The sequence below is a fragment of the Petaurus breviceps genome, unplaced genomic scaffold (assembly GCF_028583685.1).
Source record: "Petaurus breviceps papuanus isolate PSGF00001 unplaced genomic scaffold, PetGlider_PUasm1.0 221, whole genome shotgun sequence".
Classification (NCBI taxonomy): domain Eukaryota; kingdom Metazoa; phylum Chordata; class Mammalia; order Diprotodontia; family Petauridae; genus Petaurus; species Petaurus breviceps.
This window is the reverse complement of record NW_027185877.1, coordinates 9,358,831-9,367,347: the sequence shown is the minus strand read 5'-3', so window position 1 is coordinate 9,367,347 and position 8,517 is coordinate 9,358,831. Positions and strand designations below refer to the sequence as shown.

Genomic DNA, 8,517 nt, shown 5'->3' with positions numbered 1-8,517 from the left:
CCACCATTAAGCCCTTTACATATTTGTCTTTGTCTCCATCCTCTACCCTGTAACAGCTTTAAACAGCTTAGGGCATAGTCTTAGGTCTTGCCCAAGGTGTAGTTCCGGGGTTATGGTACAAGTTTATCTTAAGAAGAGACCACCCTAGGTGTGGCTAGGTGGCCCAGTGAGTAAAGCGCCAGCCCCGGAGTCAGGAGGACCCGAATTTGGTTCTGGCGTCAGACACTTAACACCCACACAAAAAAACTAGCCATATAACCTTGGGCAGTTACTTAACCCCAATTGCCCTCCAAAAGGCCAAAAAAAAAAAGGAGAGATCACCCTGTTTTGTTCTGCTGATCAAGCAGGGTCCCCACACCCTGTACCCAGAACATGACCCTAGCCTGTCCCCATTACCTGACAACCCTCTACTCTGCTTGTTCCAGGAAAAGTTGCACCCTTGTACCCTTGTGCAAATTAGCCCTGAGCTATAGATCTAGCCAATGGCAATTCTTGGCTTCTGTGTGTCATTGCTTATGCTAGTTCCTCTCCTCAATTGTGGTTTTTGCCTTTATAAGCACTGTTTGTATCCTAATTTGGGGCTGCCTTATTTGAGTTTATACTCTAGGTAGTAACAATTGATCAATAAATCCACACCTAAATTTACCTTCAATCCAGGTCTCTCTCGCCCTTATTCTCTGCACAACATAACTAGTTCATGTGATGAGAGTTAGCTCAAACCTTATAGCTCTAATAAGAACATGAAATGAAAAACCTCTAGAACAGAGAATCTATACTTTTTCTTACTCCTTTCTGTTCCTATCCTCATCTAAACCAGATATGTGATTTAAGGCAACAGGTTGAAGGGAGAATACAAAATACAAAAGAATTACAAAGATCTAACTTGTAAAACGAGCCCTTTTGGTTATGGATTTTATATTTGCCAATGAAGTTATGTAAGCTAAGGCTAAAAATATCATCTTTTAAAATGGTCATTGACCCCATCATTTAACTTCTGGTATATTCATCGATTTCATTTTTCACCTCAGATTCAAATCATAGAAAGGGATAAAACTAAAGCTAGGGAATAGTTATGTTGATATATTTAAGAAATTGAAATAACAACTAACCCTCAGATTGCCTGAGGTGTAGCAGGGATGGGGAATCTGCAGCCTTGAGGGCACATGTGGCACATTGTAGCCCTGAATCCAAATTTCACAGGGGATTCAAAGGGCCACACTTGAGGGCCTAGAGGGCTACATGTGGCCTCAAGGCTGAAGATTCCCCACCCCTGGGTGATAAATACAATTATACATATATATATATATACACACACACACACATATATAAAATTCTGAACCCAGCTCCTAGAATTTGTTATTAGAAAATGCTCAATGCCTTTGTATCTCATTAGAAACCCTTATATTTGACATACATAGTCATCTTATCTTGTTATTTTCTCAAAAAAGAATTCACTCTAGCTGTTTACTTCATTATTTACTCTAGTTATTTACATTAGCTGCTCACTTTTCCCCTTAGAAAGAAGAGATTCTGGTAGAAACAAGACTTCCACGGGGCTCTGGCTTCTACCTCCCCCAATTCATGTAAAAGGTGACTCTGAAGAAACATTGGAGCTATAGAACCCTCAAAATGACACAGAGAAGCTAACCTCCCACTGAGGACAGCCCAGCAGGCTGGCAGAAAGCAGCCAGTGCAGCATTCTGGGAGCCGAGCCCAGCCCTATGTGAGCCAGAGGTTTTAGCTCCAGGTGGGGCCTGAACAACCACTGGTTGGAGGGAATTCAGATCACCAGCAGCTGTGGCAGTTTCCAGAATTATCAACACATAGATGCTAAGGACAAAGTGAGAGGTCAGTTCAGTGTGGACTTTGGGATCCTGTAGTTGGGAGTGAGTCAGCTTTTGCCCGCAGGGTAAGAAGCAGCTGTGGCTGCTTCAGCTCCTGGCCTGCAAATTGTAGGGGGACCAAGCAACCAGTCTGAGGGGTAATCACTCTTGCTTTAACCTGCTTGGATCTTTATTGTTGTCTAGGGTGGAGTTCCTGGGGTGTGCGACCAGCTTGCCAGAGCATGTGGAGGCTTCAGAGAGGGCACCCAACTAATATCTTTGGCAGCTGAGAAAACTCCAGAGACTGGGAGGAAGCTCCCCTGTCTGGTGCCAGAGTCCTACTGTGGCAAAAAGCCCAAAAGTCAAGTAATTGAGTGGCAACATGAGCAGGCAAAGGAAGCAAAAGAAACAGAGCAAACCAACTTTACATTCCTATTTTGGGGACAAAAAGGATCAAAGCATGGAACAGGAGGAAGACAATCAAGTCAGAACTGCACCAAAAGATTCAAAGGAAAATACAAGCTGGTTACAGGCTATAGAGGACCTTAAGAAGGATTTTGAAAAGCAAATAAGAGAAGTGGAGGAAAAATTGAGAAGAGAAATGAGAATGATGCAAGAAAATCATGAAAAGAGTCAACAACCTGACTGAATAAAATAACACCTTAAAAAACAGACTAACTCAAATGGCAAAAGAGGATCAAAAAGGCAATGAGGAGAAGAATGCCTAAAAAAGCTGAATTTGCCAGATGGAAAAAGAATCTCAAAAGCTCACTGAAGAAAATCATACCTTCAGAATTAGATCAGAGGAAATGGAAGCTAATGACTGTATGAGAAATCAAGATGCTATTAAACAGATCCAAACAAATGACAAAACAGAAGGCAATGTGAAATATCTCATTCAGAAAACCACTGACCTGGAAAATAGATCCAGAAGAGATAATTTAAAAATTATTGGAATACCTGAAAGCCATGATCCAAAAAATAACCTAGAAATCATCCTTCAAGAAATTCTCAAGGAAAACTGCCCTGATGTTTTAGAACCAGAGGGTAAAATAGAGGTTGAAAGTATCTACCCATCACCTCCTGAAAAAGATCCCAAAAAGCAAACTCCTAGGAATATTATAGCCAGGTTCTTGAATTCCCAGATCAAGGAGAGAATATTACAAGCAGCCAGGAAGAAACAATTAGAATATTGTGGAAACATAATCAGGATAACACAGGATCTGGCAGTTTCTACATTGAGGGATCAAAGGGCTTGGAATATGATATTCCAGAGGTCAAAGGAGCTGGGATTAAAACCAAGAATCACCTACCCAGAAAAACTGAGTATCATGTTTCAGGGGAAAATATGGGCATTCAGTGAAATAGAAGACTTTCAAGCATTCTTGATGAAAAAAACAAAGTTGAACAGAAAATTTGACATTCAGATACAAGAAGCAAGAAAAGCATGAGAAGGTAAACAGGGAAAAGAAATCATAAGGAACTTATCAAAGTTGAACTATTTACATCCCTACATGGAAAAATGATAATTTTAACTGATGAAACTTTTCTCAGTATGAAAATAGTTGAAGGGAATATATATATATATGTATATATATATATATATGTCTATATAGGAGGGTATATGGGCACATGAATACATATGTGAATGTGTGTATATATGTTTACAGGTATAGATAGAGGGCACAGGACCAATTTAATAGGAACGAATGATACTTAAAGGGTGAAATTAAGAGGTGAGAGAGGAATAGAATGAGAGGAGATGGGGAGAGATAGAATGGGGTAAACTATCGGAGGCAAGGGAAAATGGTTACAATGGAGGGGAAGAATAGGAAGGCAAAAGGGAATGGGTCAACCTTATTCTCATTGAATTTGGCTTAGGGAGGGAATGACATATACACAAAATAGGACATCTCACCCTACAGGAGAGTAGGGCGGAAAGGGATGAGAGGGGGAATGATGGAAGGGAGGGCAGGCTGTGGGGCAGGGAAGTTGGAAGCACCCACTTTTGGAAAGTGAGGATCAAAGTAGAGAACAGAACAATTGGGAGGTGGGGGGGGAGGGAGGGAAATATATACAAACTATAATGAATTGCTTATCTTCCCAGCAAGGGTGGGTAACAAGGGAGGAAGGGAATGAATCTGGAATTCAACGTTTTAAAATAAAATATTTAATATATATACATATATATATATACTGTTATTAATATTATTTTACATGTAACTGGGAAATAAGATATACAGGCACTGGGATATAGAGATCCACCATACCCTACTGGAAAGTCGAAGGGGGTATGGGAGAAGATATGGGAGAGAACAGATTGGATGAGGGGATATCCTGTGGGACTGCTATTTTTTGGGGGGTGGGTAGGGGAAAAATGGGAAGAAAATTTGTAACTCAAAATCTGGCGGAAATCAATGATGTTAATCAGAAATTAATAAAGCATTTAATTTGAAAAAAAAAAAGATTAGATTCTAAGGATCTAATCCTAAACAGAAGCACATAAGTAACAACACTCTTTGCATACACTTCATCCCAGTTGCAACCAAAGGATGTGAAGAGGTATATTTCATATATTTATTCATCATATATTTCATATATATTCATCAATATATTTCATATATTCATTTATCATGTACACGTGTATATTTGTATATACATACATGCTCAATTTTTACTGGTGGGGTGCAGAATAAAAAAAAAATTGGAAACCACTGATAATTCATTTTCAAGGGTTTCCTCTACACAAGCTAAAGAAGTCTACTTTTTCTTCATACGTTGATTTCTAGTTATAATAATTAAGCCAAAATGAAAATCGGTAACAGAAAAAAAGTGTCTCATGTACATTTAAAAAATATTTTCAGTTAGGTAGGTGTTCAGTATTTTCTTCTTTAAACCGAGTTTATACTGTACTGCTGAAGTTGGCGTGTGTGTGTCTGTTTGTGTGTGTGTGTGTGAAATCATTTAGTTCAGATGTTCTCTTCAGAGGAAACTGAAGATGGTGGTTCTGTCTAGCCCCTCCCTCCTCCTCCTACCTGGGGATTCAAACAACAAGCCTTCAAGGCAGATTTCCTTCTCCTAGGATTCCTGGCTTCAGAAGCGCCAGTGGCAGCAGGAATGGATTTCTGAGCCCGACTGCGGACTCTTGGGCTTTTCCCCTACTTCCCCGCCCATGTAAAACCCAGGCAAGGATTCGAGTGATATTTTCCACGTCCAATCAGAGGAAGCGGCTTTTCCCTGGCCACCGCCCCGCTCGCCCTGCGGCCCCCAATAACTGCTCGGTAAGGTCGGGTTTATGCAGTCAAGTAGCTAAGCAAGGATCGCCCGAAGGCGATCGCAGAGGGAGGGACTGGGCTGAGGTTTGGTGTCAGGATGCTCTTTGCGGCGGAAGTGAAGAACCTGTAGACTACATCCTAGCTGTGCTGCAGAAAGAACGCCCAGGGTGCAGGTAAGCATCAAGGCTATTTTTTCTTCTATGCTGATATGCTAAATAATGCGTATTTTCCTGAAATCATTTCCTTTCCAATCCTCCTTCATTGCCCCTCCCCCCAAATTAATTAAATAGCCATACACATGATTGAGTTACATTATTAGGTTTTATTGAAAAACGCCTAAGTATGGATTGTTTGAGGTATCTGAGAGGAGTAAGGGAGATATTGGAGCATGTGGGAATAAGGACAGAGAAGGGCACCAAGAGTACCCTTAGGAGACGGTAATAAACCTGAAGCCCTTGTACTGAATCAACTTTCCTTTCAGATGCAGCATCAGATGCCTGTGATTTGTCTGGCAAATCTATGCCAACCTGGACTGGAGAGGAACGGGGATTAGAAGTGTCAGTGACAGGGACACAGCTGGTCATCTTCAATCTCCTCTTTCTTCTCCTCTTTACTCTGTTTTCCAAAATGAAAGGTGATTTACCCCAGAGGGAGGAGGAGAGACTGAGAAAGAGGTTTCCCACCCATTGCCACCTCTTTTCCTAAATTCAGCAATTCGATCGAAAAATTGGGTGTGGTACTAGGGTCAGGAGCTTGTTTTTTCCCCAGGCAAGTCAGCCCTATTTAGATTTTTTTTTTTTTAAAGCGTGTGCATTCACTAAATAGATATTTTTGATCAATCACACCGTTATTCAGAAGAGGCTGGTCCTTCTCAGGTGTTTGCAGCAGGCATCAGGGAGGAGGGAGCAGATGGATCATTTTACTGCTACCCTTTTCCTCCTTGTCTGTTGCTGCCCATTAGGAGCCCACTTTCCACACGGTCTAAGAGAAATGTTCGACCATGGAGATTCCAGAAGAGTAAACCAATCATGGTTTGGTGGGCAAAGAGGCCTTTGGCAGACTCTCAGATGACTACATCTGGGTTGTACAGATTGGCCCTGTGGCCATTACTGTTGGTGTCAGATTGCTTCGAGCAGTAGGCACCACTGATGTTGCAGGGAAACCGTACACTGAGTCATTCTCCAGGAATTTATCTCACCCAGTTCTGAGAGTTCTTGCACACAATGCTTGGGAGGGGTGGGGAGAGCAAACCCAAAATCCTCTTCTCCATTTATTGGTCCGAAATCCAGCGTTTGCATAGATGCAAATGTACATACAGCACAGAGCTACGGATAACTCACACATGCCCAGTCCAGTCCTTGGTGAAAGGGCCTTCTGAAGCAATCTGAAAATGTACGTACAGGGGAGAGGCAGATCAAATTTTCTGTAACGAAAACTAGAGAAGATGGATTAATAGTGTGGTTACTGATGAAATCCTGACTGGAATGAAAATAAGCAATTCAACAATATAAAACAGGACTAGTAACTTTAAGTAACATTTAAGTACATTCTTCCAGAAATTATCTAACATTTATTTTTCATTTTTGTTTTTAAGTGTCGTAACATATGTCTAGAAATGAGCATTACTTGAAAAGAATTAATTGTATTACAAAAATGCTACATTAGCATCTTAGAGACAAAGATGATTTTTATCATTTTTAGTGGCACTATTTACTTTTAAAATAGTCTTAAAATTGTTGAGGGTTCCATAATGAAAGAGCTACCTTCCCTTACCCAGGGACAATGACTAAAGGTAGGGTTGGAGGAGGTCCAGGTAGAGTAGACTAGAGGGCAAGTCCCTCTTTAATATTTGCTTGTGTATGAAGTATTTAAAAGTATTCTGTTCAAAGCTTCATATCCTATCTATTCCTAAGAAAATCAATGTACATTTATTCCAAAATATATTAATAATCTCCCAATTTTCTGGAATTTTCTGATTTATTATTAGATTAGAATAATAATTACAGTAGAAGCTCAGAGAAGATTTGTCATATGTTCCACAAAAATTGATAGGAAAAGACCCTACTCCTAATGTGATGTTTTTATTTCTTACTACCTTGGTTAGTGGTGATTAGGTTAAGATCCCCAAATTTTGTGTAGTTGCTGTTATCAATTTGGTGCCAATATCACATACAATTGGAACCAATTATTCATACCTAGCTTATATCTGTTCTTATTAAATTATGAGTATTTGTGAGAAAAAAACTGTTGTGCCATTAAATGTTACTATTACTATGTTTCTCATTCTTCCTTACCCATGAATGACCTAAAGCCTTACATTATTAAGATGAAGGGCACCAGGAAAATTTTCCTGTTGATTTCTTCCCAGTCTTTACATCTCTACCCCTGACTCTACTATTTAATGTTTCCTAGAAGATTTTTATCACAACAAGAATGTTAGGGAAATTGACCTGTGAAGCAGTAACAGTCCTATAGCTAGCTTCTAAAGACAGCATACCCAGATTTCTAGGTCAAAGTTTCTAAACTGGACCTCATATTATAAGACTTAATAATCTTTTACACGCACTAAATATCTCTCCCTTGCCCTTTAGTTGGCTGATATTTTTGTTTTTTTCAGAAATTATGGTAATCCATTATGTATAGTCATATAGCATAAATATAAACATAGTAATGTTGAGGTGGGCTTTTGTTTCAAGGTAAAACTTGGTGTCATGGCAATCATTGCACAATTTCCCAAATGCAAAACAATCTACCCTCTCTTCCTCTTTAATTATGGTTCCTGAAAACTATTCATTTATAGCATCTGTCCAAGTTATATGTACTTAGGGAACAGATCAGTGAACATCATAGTGTGGACAATAGGAACCCACTTATTTTTCTTATGTGGATTAGGTTGAAATCTTTGGTTCTAAATCTCATTTAGGAGGGTTTATAATGTTCCAGGGCTTAATGAAATCAACACAATGGCATCTGCAAACAAGATAATCAGCAGGAACTCAGCATCCATTGGGAATCCCTCCTTTTTGGTTTCTGCATTGGACATTCTTGGTGGCAGTGGCAGATAAGCTCTGATAATCATCAGATAATCTTTCTGTTTGATTTCTTATTTAATATTATTTAATATGAGTATTGAACAAAGGTTTTTATGCTATGATTTTTATCAAGTAATATTATATAATGTTAACATCTGTGGGAGACACCTTGTTGGAGAAGAGCCTTTAAGGCTACATTTTGCTCTACAAAGTCAAATGCTTTTTATTGTCAACAAGCAATAAGTACAATGAGAAATTGCACCCTCTGTACTCACATGCATGATGATAAAGCCTGTATGATTATATTTGTAAAGGCCTTCTTATTCCTTTCTCATATTTTCTTCCTTCCTTCCTTCCTTCCTTCCTTCCTTCCTTCCTTCCTTCCTT

General features: G+C 39.5%; 1 protein-coding gene across 4 annotated transcripts in view; it reads left to right on the top strand.

The window, feature by feature from the left end:
- The first annotated feature begins 5,079 nt into the window (after positions 1–5,079).
- CNTN1 (contactin 1) overlaps positions 5,080–8,517 on the top strand; it is a 337,786-nt gene continuing 334,348 nt past the window's right edge. For 2 of the 4 annotated variants that reach the window (XM_069094832.1, XM_069094833.1), the window contains exon 1: positions 5,090–5,271. The gene's annotated coding sequence lies outside the window, so the exon portion shown is untranslated. Of the gene's footprint in view, positions 5,272–8,517 lie in introns of all 4 variants that reach the window. The other 2 variants (XM_069094831.1, XM_069094830.1) reach the window with 2 other exon arrangements.